The following is a 13756-nucleotide window of genomic DNA, read 5'->3' as shown; positions in this document are numbered from 1 at the left end:
GGAGGAGATCCATCCAGTCCCTAATGATTTTGTGGGTGTAATAATTGCACTTTTAGTGTGTTAATCTTCTAAGAGTTGGCGATTGCTATAAGGCTTTTTATCTATACCCCCAAACTCGAGGCCAAGGTCTCCTCCCTCTTCTGTTAATAACACATGTTATCAAGACCACAATGTATGATGAAAGTAAGGGACTGGTGTTCATTTCTTTTTCCTCCTTATAATCTATGCACCCCCGCCCCCACCCTAAGAAGGAGCAATACGATGACCACGAGAAGAAGAAGGACCTCGTGGGACTGCCTGGGTCACTGACCAGCACAGTCATCGATGCAGCCAAAAATGTCTCGGCCAAGCCAAACAGTGGAAAAGGGAAAATGTTAACATGACGGCTGTAAATATTCAGTCCTTCTTTGGAGGATTTAGGGGGAAAATGGAAATGGTGGTGCTGGAAATGATTGGCAGGCGGGTGTCTGCAGGGGCCTCCCCACACGGTCCAAGACATTGTCTGAAGGAGATAGTGCGCCTGACGCCTGTCCCAGTAAAAAACCTGGGAAAAGCATCTGTCAAGTGATATTTAGAATTGACATTTTCATAAGGATCTGGTCTACGGGGGGTTTTTGTAGGGCCCAGAAAAACCACATTTCTCATCCTTCCTCCTCCCACCTTCTGCAATTAACCAAGCTCATGGCGTTTAATGTATATTCAAAATGACTTGCATTAAGGACAAGTCATTGTGTTAACGTTTTCAAAACTTTTATTTTTTTTGGCCTGGCTGACCCTGTCCCTAAAAGTTTTTTATTAATAATTTTGACAATAATAATCATCCCAATGGTAGCAGCAATAATAATGCAAATAATTTCAAGAACTATTTTTTTCCAAACCATTTGAGAGTAAGTTGCACACAGCATGACTTTCCCCTACCAAATGTCTCCTATTTACTCCTAAGTATTTCTGTGTGTTATTTTCTATGAAATGGAGTATTTTTTGCATAACCATAGCACAGTTGACAATCAGTGTTTTTTCCTAATTTACCATTAGTGTTCTGATTTAATCAGTAATTTTGACTCAAGAACGTACTGTTTGGTATTCTCCATCCCCAGCACATGATACTATGCATCTGTGATTTCCTTTCTCTGAAATAGTTTTAGAACCTTTTCTATGCTTCATGATATTGACAGTTTCGAAGAATACAGATCCTTATTTTCATCTTTCCCTGTTCCCTCATAATGAGATTCAGGTTGTGCTCATCTGCCGGGTACCCACAGGTGATATCAAATCCTGCCCAGAGCATCTCTTCAGGAACACAGTGGTCCACCTCCCTGCATTGCTGGTATTGATTTTGATCACAAATGACTTATTCTTCTAAAGGAAAAGGCTTTTGAAGGTATAATTTCCTGGAATCTATTTTCTCAGTAAAAAAGTCTGTGGACTTTCTAAGAATGAAGCCTGGGGTGTGAATGTTTTCTTGGTGGAAGAAAGCCAGGCAGATGTATCCTAGCAGCTACTGTGCTTTTGTGCAGCTGGATTAGCAGGCGTGGCTGGGTCTCCACGCCTATGGCAGGGACAGAGACAGGGCCAGGACACCTGCACAGGCAATGTCTGCTGAAGGGGAGGTCTCAAATCTCAAGGTGGATCCTCCATCCAGCGCTAAGCTTTGGGAAATGGAAACACAGACCTTGCATCTATTCTCCGTCAACTGAGAAATGCCTGAAAGAGGAGGCTGGCTGGAAGCTGTCCACATAGATGGACGTCCCTGCTTTCATGGCTACTGTCCTGTTTCCACATTCACCCCGGGGAGAGAAATAGGAGGGATGCTCGCCGCACTTTCAGGGACCCTGGAGGTGGGCGGCTAACACATAGCCTCAGGGTCAGAAAAGATCTGGATAAGCTGGCCTTCACGAGGTTAAACATAAATTATACATTGTTGTTGTTATTGTTTAGTTGCTAAGTTGTGTCCAACTCTTTTGTTACCCCATGGACTATAGCCCACTTGACTCCTCTGTCCATGGGATTTCCCAGGCAAGTATACTGAAGTGAGTTGCCATTTATTTCTCCATTAAATAATCACAAGATGACATACTGTATTTCCTTCATTTTAAGAGGCTACTCTCTACCTTCTATTGCTTCTGAACTTCAGATGCCTCCTAAAATCTGTGTCAAAGGCAACTAATTGTTTCACAGGTAGAGTAGCTCCTGATAGAAAATCTACCTGAGTGCAGATATTCAACTCATTGTCACCTGGTTTTTCCTCCACCACTGACTTCTCTGAACAGGAATTCCTTTTTTATTGAGGTATTCACATACACTTCAGTGCATCCTTCTTATTGTACAGTTCCCAGAGTTTTGACACACGCATAGTGTCATGTGGGCTTCCCAGATGGCTCAGTGGTAAAGAATGTGCCTGCCAAGGCAGGAGACGCAGGTTTGATCCCTGAATCGGGAAGATACCCTGGAGGAGGAAATGGCAACCCACTCCAGTATTACTGCCTGGAAAATCTCATGGACAGAGGAGCCTGGTGGGCTACAGTCCATAGAGTTGCAAAGAGTCGGACATGACTAAGCGACTGACCACACACACACATACTGTCATATAAAAACCTCAAAATCAAGATACAGAACGCTCCACAAAAAGTGCCCTTGTGTTTCTCTGTAGTCAAACCTTCCCTCCCGGTCACTGGCAATAAAGGATCTGTTTTCTATCCTTAGAGTTTTTCAGAATCCTCCATCCTTTTTCAGAATGTCACAGAGATGGAATTAGATCGTGTTGCCTTTCTGTGCCTGGCTTCTGCGCTGTGCATGCCTTTGAAATGAATCCCCTTTCTCACGTGTATTAGTCATCAGTCCCTTCTGCTGAGTGGTACCCATGGCAGGGATGCTCCACAGGATGTTTACCTAGTCTTCATTTAAAGGACATTTGTGTTGTTTTCAGTTTAGGACTATTATGAATAAAGCCATTATAAACATTCATGTCCAGGTTTCTGTGTGGACATAGGTGTTCATTTCTCCTTGGTAAATAGTTAGGAGGAAGATTTCTGGGTCATATAGTAAGCATATGTTTAACTTTTTAGGGAGCTCCCCAACTGTTTTCCAAAGTTGTTATACCAGTTTTCACTCCTACCAGCAATACATGAAGGTCAGTATTCTATAGAAATTCTAATATGGGTATATTAGTATCTCATGGTGGTTTAAATTTGCATTTCCCTAATGACAAATGATGATGAACAACATTTCTTCATATGATGATTTGTCCATACAGCTTCTTTGGTGAAGTGTCTGGTCAAAATTTTTTTTATTGGATTATTTTCTTTTTCTTGAATTTAAAATGTTTTTTTTTTTTTTTTTAAACATAACAAGTCCTTTATCTGATACATGTTTTGCAAATGTTGTCTCCAAGTCTGGGTCTTGTCTTTCCATTTTCCTATCAGTGCCTTTTTTTTAGCTGAGCCTCACAGCTTGTGAAATCTTAGTTCCCTGAGTAGGGATTGAACCAGGCCATAGCAATGAAAGAGCTGAGTCCTAACCACTGGACTACCCAAGAATTCTGAACAGTGTTTTTTTAAGAATAGTTTTGCTTTTTAATTTTGGTGAAGTCCAATTTATAGTTTTTTTCATGTGTTTTTTCCTGTGTATTTTTGATGTCATGTTTAAGAAATACTTGTCTAATTCAAGATCCCAAATGCTTTCTGACTTGCTTTTTTCCTGAAAGTGTTATAATCTTATGTTTAGTTCTGTCATCCACTTTGAGTTTATTTTTATACATGTCGTGAGGGAGGGGTTAGTGTTGTGTGCATTTACCATGTGAGGTTTTTGTCTTCCTGCAAAGACACTATTACGTCAAGGTTACATTTCACATATAATAGAATCTTCAGTTGAAAGAAGCATAAGACATATGCATAAGACATAACAGCGTGTCTCAGTTATTGAATAGGTTGAAATCATGGCATCCAGGTCAAAGGACGTACTAATTTTACTGTTTTTCAAACTGGACAAGTTATGTATGTGTTGCTGTTGTTTGGTTGCTCAGTTGTGTCCGACTCTTTTGCTACCCCATGGACTGTGGCCCTCCAGGCTCCTCTGTCCATGGGACTCTCCAGGCAAGAATATTGGAGTTGGATTGCCATGCCCTTCTCCAGGGAGTCTTCCCAACCCGGGGATTGAACCACATCTCCTGTGTTGCAGGCAGATTCTTTACTGTTGAGCCACCAGGGAAGCCCCATGCTTAAATTACTGTCATAGTTGTATGTGATTTTTTTTTTTTAAGAGAAACACTGAGAAAAGAAAACAGTATGACATGATCTTGGTGGGTTTGACCTAGGGGTGGGGACAGGAAGGAGGGAGGTGGGGGACTGAATGGCATTTCCTAGGAGCAGTAAAAAGTTTTCATGCTCTGGAAAGGCAGCCCAAGGTTAAGACCTCAAACTCTGACATCAGCCAAACTGGTTTAAAAATCTCAATCCTTTATCACTGTAGCTGTGGGACTTTAAGTGACATGCTTAACCTCTCTGATTTTTTGTTTCCACATCAATAAACTGTAAATAAGAAAACTCCCTATCTCATAGTTTTTATTGTCAGCAATCAAAATAAGATAATCCATGCCAAATGCCTAGCTTGATGCCTGGTGTTTTGTAAGTTCTCAAAAAAAAAAAAAAAAGACTAGCTGTTTTTCTTGTTCTTCGTTATTTACTCCCTCAAGTTTCATCCATGGAGCTTCTACCATGTATCAAGGGTATCAAAATGGGATAAAAATCCCTCCATAGGCCCAGCCTAGTAGCATCAGGAATTGGACCAAAGCAGACAGGCTCCCAGAAAATGACTTAGCTGTTTGCATGGGAGTTGGTGTGTGTGTGTGTGTGTGTGTGTGTGTGTGTGTAGTGTGAGACAGGCTTGAGGATGTGTCCATTTCCCATGGTGGGAGTTCTCTCTTCCTGAAGAGATAATATTAAGCCCAGGATGCATCCTACAGAAGATGGGATCATCACTTGAAAGGAGTATGATAAAGGGAAGTCTTCTGAGCCACTGGAGCCATCCTGGGAGCCAGAGCTCCACCTGGCTTTCCAGAGGGCTGAGCCTTGCATTCAGACCAGAAGGCATCTGCCTGGGTGGGGCTGGGGAAGGACATGGAAGGTGGTCCACACGGTGCAGTCAGCCGGTTTCCTGGAGCCTGATGGTGAAGAGCATGGGTCTTAGAGCTACTGAGACCTGGGTTTGACAAACCAGTTTCTGGGCAAGTGACTCAGCCTCTTTAACGTCAGCTGCCTCACTTATGAGGGATGAATAATTTGTCCATCTCAGGTGGATGCAAAGAAGGAGAGAGACACTTGTGCAGTCCCTAGTGAGAGCCCAGGAGTCTACGCTGTTTTTGTAATTACGTTGACGACTCGAGCAATCCAGTTAGTCTGGGGCAGAGGGTGGAGGGAGGAGACTTGAGAGGCAGGGGGGATGGATGAGAAAGGGGCCAGGATTGGGTGGTGAGGAATGTGGATGTTATCTCAAAGGTAATGGTTAACCAGGGCAGGGGCTTAAGCGAGGAGTGCAGAATTTTAGAAAAAGCACCTGGACATCTGGCCGGAAGACAAATCGCAGGAGGTCCGATGGGGCAGGGAGAGTGGTTAGGAGACGTGGCAAATCCAGGCAGGAAGTGAGGGCTGCAGAACTGAGCGATGGTGCAGGGGACAGAGAGGAGGGGCAGATCTTGAATGAGTCTCCCAGCCTCTCCGAGCCTCGGTTTGCCCAGCTGTACCACAAGCACAAGACTCCCCTGGATGCATTGTATCACACGAACTGACGGGTTTCACTGGCACAGCTGCTTTAACTGTTCTCAGGACGGCCTGCTTCCTCTTTTTTCCAGCTGAGCCGTCATCTCCCTCTGCCCCTCTGGTCTCTCTCTCCCCACTGCAGCCACCCACCTACCAGTGATGCCAGTGGCCTCTGGGTTGTCTCACCTGTGGATCCCTCCTTGATTCCTCCCTGGATCTTGTGAAATGGTCCAGGGTCATGCTTCAGAGGCCCCTCACTTGGCTCCCCACTGTGTTCCAGAGATTCCCTCCTTTCTGAAGACCCTTCCTCAGCCCTTCCCTCACCAGGGGCTGTTCCTGGCCCCTCCCCTCAGCACCACTCCCCCCTTCTCCTTTCCTAGTGGCAGAGAAGGTTCTGGAGTGCTTGTCCTGCCTACTATGAGCCTTTAGGCCTGTTTGTACTCATTTCATTCCTGAATAAGGTCACAAGGGCCCTGACTCTCCCTCAACAGATGAGCAAACTGAGTGGGGCTCAAGTGGTTGAGCAACGTGACCAACGTCAGGCAGCAGGAAAGGCCTATATACATGAGCTGTCTGGTGACTCCTAACGTCCCCACTGAAGGTTCCTCAAGCTACTTGCAGACATCTGCCCAGTCAGCATCTCCAAGGACAACCCTTCCTTGAAACTCCAGGTGTAAATGTAACCTGTGCACAGGACCCCTGCCCTCCCCAGCCCACGGCCACCTAGGGTGCAATGTGAACTCACTTCCTCTCCCTCTAAACTCATCCACCCTGTCTTCTCTCGTGTTGCCAGTCAAATCCTAAGGCCCTGCTCCATGGGCTGAGTTGGCCAGTAGCTTGCACTCCAAGAGGCTGGACCATGTGGGCAGTTCTCCCATGAGTCTGGAGTGAGCCTGAGTGTCGGTCATCAGGGGATGCTAAGAAGGATGCGAAAAGGGCAGCCTTGGGAGGCCTGAGCCTGTCCATGTCTGACTGTGTGAGTTGAGACATGAGTGCCTTTCAGAATCTTTGTAGAGATGCTTCAGAAGTGAGGGGCCAACCAAGAGGCACGTCATCATGGACTTTATACGACTCAGCACTCAATGCTAAGCTACCTTGTTTGTGATGCTTCTGACCTTCATGGGATGCTACTGAAGCCCAGAGAGGGCGAGCACCTGGATTAGGCCACATAGCTAGGAAATGGGGAACTTGGAGGGAAGCCCAGACTCCCATGGTTAGGAAAAGAGGAGAGAGCTTCTCAGGTCCCCAGACTTCTCAAAAGCGTTCTTTTCTCCTCAAAGGTATCAAGCCCAGATATAATAAGACGTTGATTTAGAATTAAGGCAGGCTTTTTAGAGCTGGGGGACTTGTGGAGGCAACGAAAGATTTGATCTGTCAGATCATGTTCCTCTTTTCTGGATGAGGGCTCCCCTACCTGGCTCTGGGTGTGTGGAGTCCTCGAGGGGAACACGGTCCACCCCCACAGCGCGGTGTGAAGGCAGGGTGCTTGTGTGCATGCGGGTGTGGGCTCATAGTGCTCTTCTCAGAGGATGCTGTGAGGAGCCTCCCATCGAGGCTCCCCAGGGCAGGATTCCCAGAGCTGGACCCCAGTTCTGCAGGTCACATGGCCCCTTGGTTCGCTTTCCCAGCCTCAGGCCCAGAGCATAACCTCCAGTCCCTGGGAAGTGCTTTGTTCTCCACCCTCTACCCGCATCGTCTTTATTTCTGGTGGCACTAATTTAGTTCTGGGGGAGGAGGGGTGCTAATTAGTCCCAGAGGTGAGCAGAACAATGGCAAAAATCCTGGACTTCTCAACTGGCTTCTCAGTTATTTAGGAGGTGAGGAAGGGAGGTAGACAATCCTGCTTTCTCAGCCCCACTTCCAATCTGTTCCCGTGGTCACATGATATGGTGAGTTCTGTCTCTTTCTAAACTCAACTGTTAACTCTGTGGCATCTTTAGAATGTCCATGGTTATCCCTGTCACCACCAGGACCCAATTGTGAGAAAGTTGGAGTTTTTTTCTTTTCTCCTTGGAGGTAAACTGCTGCTTTGCTCTGCAAGGGAGAAGAAGGCAAGGAGACCACTCTGACACCCCATGGTAACAATTTTTTCCCCAGAACATCCCCTGAAGGTGGCATACCATGACCCTGGCTTGCCCAAGCTCAGAACATGCACACGTGCTGTCAGACTTCCAAGCTTTGTTTTGCACTTACATAGACCATCCATCTGTGAAGAGGGCCATTGTGGTCTTTATAGGTTGGGGCCCAAATTTGCCTCTGAAGTTCACCCAGGCCTGCTTGTTTGTGGGCTCTTGATCATAGGAAAGGCAATTTTTAGAGCTTTTTTTTTTGTTGTTGTTGTTTTTTTAAAGTATCTTCTTTACCTCAGAGTTTAGAAAGTCCAAGAAATTCATCTAAGCTCCCAGGAGGGTAGCTAGGACCCCGGTCCTTTAGAACTTTCATCAGGAACTCAGCTAGCCTTGACCAACAGGCATCCAGAGAGATGCAGAATGGGGGTAAGGACCTTGGCAAATTGACATGGGAGTGAATCTTCCTGGTGTCCCCACCCCCAACCCCATTCTCCCTGCCTCACATCTCTAGAGTTTTTCTGGAGCCTGGTCTCTGGTTTCTCCTTATTAACAGTGACCAGAGATCATGCATCCCCACCCTTAACAGGTTACACCAAGAAGTGGTTGAGATGAAAGAGTGGAGTCACAAAAAGGGTCAGGATCCTGCTTGCCACTCACTAGGGGCAAGGGAATCAGCTCTGTCCTGTGATTTTTCTATTACTCATTTTCTCATCTGTAAATGGGGATAATAGAACCTAATCCTGTTCTAAGGATTAAATAAGTTCCTATATATAAAGTCCTAAAAACAATGAATTATCATTATTTTTGCTTTCTGAAAAAGAGATAGCTAATGGCATAATTCTAAGACTGTTGGTATCTGAGAGTGAAAAATATGGACAGTGGCTTTCTGGATCCTTCCTGGTCTAAGATCATTTCAAGGTGCTAAGTACCATAGCCACTGTTCTGATTTTGAGTTTCTTTTTTCCTTCTCCCACCTGCATTCTTTGAGATATTTTGGCTGTCTCTAAGGTGATGATCAGCTAAAATGACTGACTGATCAATTTTCACAGGAAGTTTTAAACAGACTGAGAACCCCACTCCAGTACTCTTGCCTCGAAAATCCCATGGACAGAGGACCCTGGTGGGATGCAGTCCATGGGGTCACTAAGAGTCAGACACAACTGAGTGACTTCACTTTCACTTTTCACTTTTATGCATTGGAGAAGGAAATGGCAACCCACTCCAGTGTTCTTGCCTGGAGAATCCCAGGGACGGGGGAGTCTGGTGGGCTGCCGTCTATGGGGTCGCACAGAGTCAGACACGACTGATGTGACTTAACTGTAGCAGCAGCAGTACAGGAACAACACAAGTATAAACAAGTGGGTCCCATACGACAATGCATCTGTGTGGCATGCAGTCTCCAAGACCATCCTCAGCGCTCCCACCTCTTGGATCCATGGCTTCATGTCATCTCCGCCCCTTGAGTAACTTGCTTCTGACAAATAGATAAATATATGAACACAGTGAGGGGGCATCTCTTCCATGATTAGATTGCAAAAGACTGTGACCTTCATCTCGCTGGCAATCTCTGTGTTTCGCTGCTCTGATGGAGCAAGCCACCAGTTGTGTTGGGGAGGTCCCCAGGGGAAGGAACGAGGGTGAGTCAATAGCCAGTAAAGAACTGAGCCTCAGGAAACCCGATTCTACAAACAACCACACTGAGCTGAGAAGCCATCTTCTTCCAGTCAAGCTTTCACATGAGACCCCATCCTGGCCAATGCTGTGACTGAAGCCAAGGTTCCAGCTAAACCTGCCTGGTTTCCTACCAATAGGTAGGAGATAATAAGTGAGAGACAATAAATAAGTTGATAAGGAATGAGTTGACTAAGCCACTGAGTTTGGGGTAGCCCATTACTGGTATAACTGGTATTACACACTAGATTACCTGACTCTGTGCCCTGTATCGTTTCTCAGAAAGGTTAAGTAACCCCTGCCAGATCACACAGCCAGGACATTGTAAATCTGGTACTTGAGCCCACATCCCAGCTATTTCTCAGAAGAGGTTGCAGGATGTAGGGTCCCAGGTTGCCTCCTGAGATCTTCTGTATGCATTTGAGCTTCTTTGGTTTTTAGAATGACTTCCATTTTTATCATCTGATGTGAGGAAAGAACCAATGCTCACTGACTCCCAGCTGTGCCAGGGACTCTGCACACATGGTCTTACCTGGTACCCCCAGCTTGGTTACAAGGACGCTGTTGTATCCAGTGCAGATGCTGTGGTACCTAATGTGGGCTTCCCCAAAGTGGGCTTTGCAAGCACTGACCCTTCAAAGTGCTCTGTGGAAAGTGTCCAATGGCCAGAATATTTGGGCAGCACCTTGGCCTCTCTTGGTAGTTCACTATGCATGTGAGTCCAGTAAAGTCCAGAAGAGTCACAGAGAGGATCCCTTCCATGCCCTTCTTTCATGTGCCTTTTGTACGCTGGGTGACATCATACAAGGAACCTGGGAGGCACGTGAACTCCTCCCTCACAACCAGACCATCACCTAGGCCTCGTCCTCAGGAGATCACCACCCCCCCACTCTTCTGTCTGCTTCCTGGGAGCGCTGCCTTCTCGTCACCACCTCTGGCCCTTCCTCTCCTATGCTTCCTCCATGGGGACCCTTCATAAGAGAAAGTCAGACCCCGCAGGCTCTACTGCAACCCCACTGGGCCCCCCTGCCTCCACAGCTGAGTTCTAGTCCTGCAGCATGACTGCGAGATGCGCTTCCACTCCCACTTCCTCCCCTACCTCCTCTCAGCGGCCCATCTCCCGGGGCTCCAGGGACCTTGCTCAAAATCTCCCTTCCTTCAGGGACTTCTCTGGCGATCCATTGGTTAAGACTTTGCCTTCCAATGTAGGGGGCATAGGTTCGAACTTGGGCCAGTGTACTAAGGTCTCACATGCCCTGGGGCCAGAATATTGAAACATAAAAGTGATATTGGAACAAATTCAATAAAGACTTTAAAAATGGTCCACATCAAAAAGTCTTTAATAATAAAAATAAAACTCCCTTCCTTCTGCTTGGATTCTTCTATATGCCTGTCCTCACATCCTTAACCCATTCTCTAAGTTTTGTGTGCCAGGGATCAAGCATTGACAAAGCATCCAGCCTTATGGTGGGGAAAACATGTGGGGAAACGGTGAAGAAAAAGCACCTGACCGTTACTGCGATTGGGGTAGGGCAAGCACTGAGGTTATAGGAACATGTTCTGGTCCTGTCTTCAGTTAAGAAAAGTTCTTTGTAGTTTGTTTATATTGTTTTTATCATGGACACCAAATATTTTTATTTAGTGTCACTCTGAGAGTTTGAAATAAATGAATGAAGAATTTTATTCTCTGACAGTGTCAAAAAGCCCAAATTGTAGTAGAAAACTTCCATAACACCTGGACAAGTGCTCTTGCCTCCCTACCCCAGTGCCCGGCTAAGAGCTCACAACAGCTGTCACTGCGTGGGAGATGGCGGGGGCACGCTACAGCAGGTGATCAGGACCTCAGGCGCTGGAGCCAGAGTGCCTTTGTTTCTCCGCGCCTCAGTTTCCTTCTCTGTAAAATGCATATAAAAATAATATCCATGTCAAAGAGCTGTGGTGGGGCTTAAATGAGCTTATTCAGGGAAAGTCCATAGAAAACAGCTTTGCAAGTGGTGAGGCTGGAAGATATCAGTGATTTTTTCCACAGGAGACATGGATTCAATAGCTGTGTCAGGAAGAGCCCCTGGAGACGGGCATGGCAACCCACTCCAGTATTCCTGCCTGGAGAATCCCATGGACAGAGGAGGCTGGTGGGCTATAGTCCATGGGGGTTGCAAAGAGCTGGACACGACTAAAGCAATTGAATGCATTCGACTTGTAGCATTTTTCTATTACTTATAGAACCTTATCTTCCTTGATACCTGTTTTTAAATTTTATTTATTTATTTACTTTGGGCAGGGCGGGATTTTCATTGCTGCATGCAGGCTTTCTGTAGTTGCAGCGATCAGGGGCTACTCTCTAGTTATGGTTCTTGGGCTTCTCACTTCAGTGGCTTCTCTAGTTGTGTAGCACAGGCTCCAGGGTGCTCAGGCTTCAGTAGCTGTGGTGCACGGGCTTAGTCACCTGGAGATACGTGGGATCTTCCAGGACCAGGGGTCAAACCTGTGTCCCCTGCATCTTTACTGGACCATCAGGGAAGAACTATTAGCAGTTAATACTGCACAGTGGATGCCTCTGTGAAGGTCACGGTGCATTTATATTTATCATTTTAGCTCTTTACACATAGATGGTCTTCAGAAAATACTGCGGCTAACTTGTTGAGCTTAGTGCCTTGGGAAGAATCTTAGGTTTTCCAAAGCAAAAGAAGGCCCTGAGGACCTCTCCCCAGGGCAGTGGGGGCTGGAGCAGAGACTCCGGAGATAGAGGTCACTGGAGACTGGGAGCAGGGCAGAGGTAGGACTCCACAGTCTTGACCTGGTGCCCTGCAGCCTCTTGGCCTTGGCTGGCCCTGGTGGGGAAACCAAGATCTTTCCATGTGATCTTCTGAGAAGTGACCTTGCCTCTTGCTGCCTGAGAACAAGGAACAATTTGGGTTCCTTTGTGAGAGGCAGCTTAGTGTTGCCTGAGAGCTGTTTCCCTAAAGGCTGGGCAGATCACTGGCTAGATTTTTAAAAGACATGCCCCAACTGTGTCCAGCTTTCTAACTGGTAACATCCTGGCCTTTTGCAGGGGATCTTCAGTGCTCCCTGGCCACATGTGGGGACCATCATGATCTTTGGGATCATCTTGAACATCTCCCCACCTCCGACACCAAGTCTGTGCCTTTCTGATATAAGCAGGCTCTGGGAACACAACTTCAAAGCTTGGCGATGTGGGCTCCTCCAAGGAGCATTTAAAGTAACAATGGGCTTGAACCAGGTCGGGCTCCCAGCGGGCGCTCCTTAACCTGGCAACTATTGTGTCCAAAGTCACGGGGCAGCCACAGATGAACAATGCTCCTGGCAGCCCATGAGGTCCTCTTTCAAAGCAAAGTTGCTCTTGCCAGCTGTGCCAGGCAGAGGACCTGTGTACACAAATTGCCATTTACGTATTTTTTCAATATCAAAGAATTACACTAAATGAAAATCATATTTCTTCTTTTCTATAATAAATGGATTAAAACTACATCAAAGGAAAATTTTACACAAAAGAAGAACTCCTCCTGTGATCCTAACCCTCTCACTCTAAACCACTGTGATCTTTTGGGTACCTCTACCTCTAGTCATTCTGTTTTCTTTTTTATTGAACACAATTGCCATAAGTATATAAAAATCTGCCTCTTGGCTGCTTCTTTTACTGAACATCATTACAGGTACAGAGTTACTGTACCATCTTTTTACACATTGTTTTAACAGGTAAAGGGCATTTGCTCAAAGTCATGTGCCATGGCAGACTCAACATTTTTCTTTTTCAGAGAATGATGTTCTACTATACATAAGACTGGTGAATATCATAGACTATGACACATTTCATTGTGCCAGAATTTATGACTTGTTTTATTTCCCATTTTGATAATGCTGCCATTTTTTTTTCTTTTTGTTCAAAATGGAGACTCCAAACTCATTGCCTCTAGACCTGTGCAAGACTACTGTGTTCAGATAAGGTGATCCTTTTCATATCCCAACATTTTTATTAGAACATTTTTCAAATGCACAAAAAAGTTGGAAGAATTTTATAATTGACACCCACAGACTGAGTCAGGGTGACCTTTGAACACAAACATACATCTTTGAAGATGCTGAGCAGCAATAACCAGTAGATAGAGGACGATCTGTCGTCTTCCAGCTGGTGTTCCTTGGACATAATAACCATGATAGTGTACTGTTATAAGATTTTATAGCCTTTCCGATTTTTCAAAAGGCCTTCAGACCAATTTTCTTACTGGATCCTGGACATCCATA

General features: G+C 45.8%; 1 protein-coding gene across 4 annotated transcripts in view; it reads left to right on the top strand.

Moving 5' to 3' along the window:
* Positions 1–13756, top strand: part of FOXA2 (forkhead box A2) — a 67552-nt gene that overhangs the window by 36729 nt on the left and 17067 nt on the right. Inside the window, exon 4 of one of the 4 annotated variants that reach the window (XR_003037793.2) lies at positions 249–2960. The exons of the other annotated variants lie outside the window; for them this stretch is intronic. The gene's annotated coding sequence lies outside the window, so the exon portion shown is untranslated. Of the gene's footprint in view, positions 1–248; positions 2961–13756 lie in introns of those variants that run through there. 4 annotated transcript variants of the gene reach the window in all.

Source organism: Bos taurus, chromosome 13 (assembly GCF_002263795.3).
Source record: "Bos taurus isolate L1 Dominette 01449 registration number 42190680 breed Hereford chromosome 13, ARS-UCD2.0, whole genome shotgun sequence".
Classification (NCBI taxonomy): domain Eukaryota; kingdom Metazoa; phylum Chordata; class Mammalia; order Artiodactyla; family Bovidae; genus Bos; species Bos taurus.
Note: the sequence above shows the minus strand (reverse complement) of the source record. Positions and strands in the feature narration are given on the sequence as shown.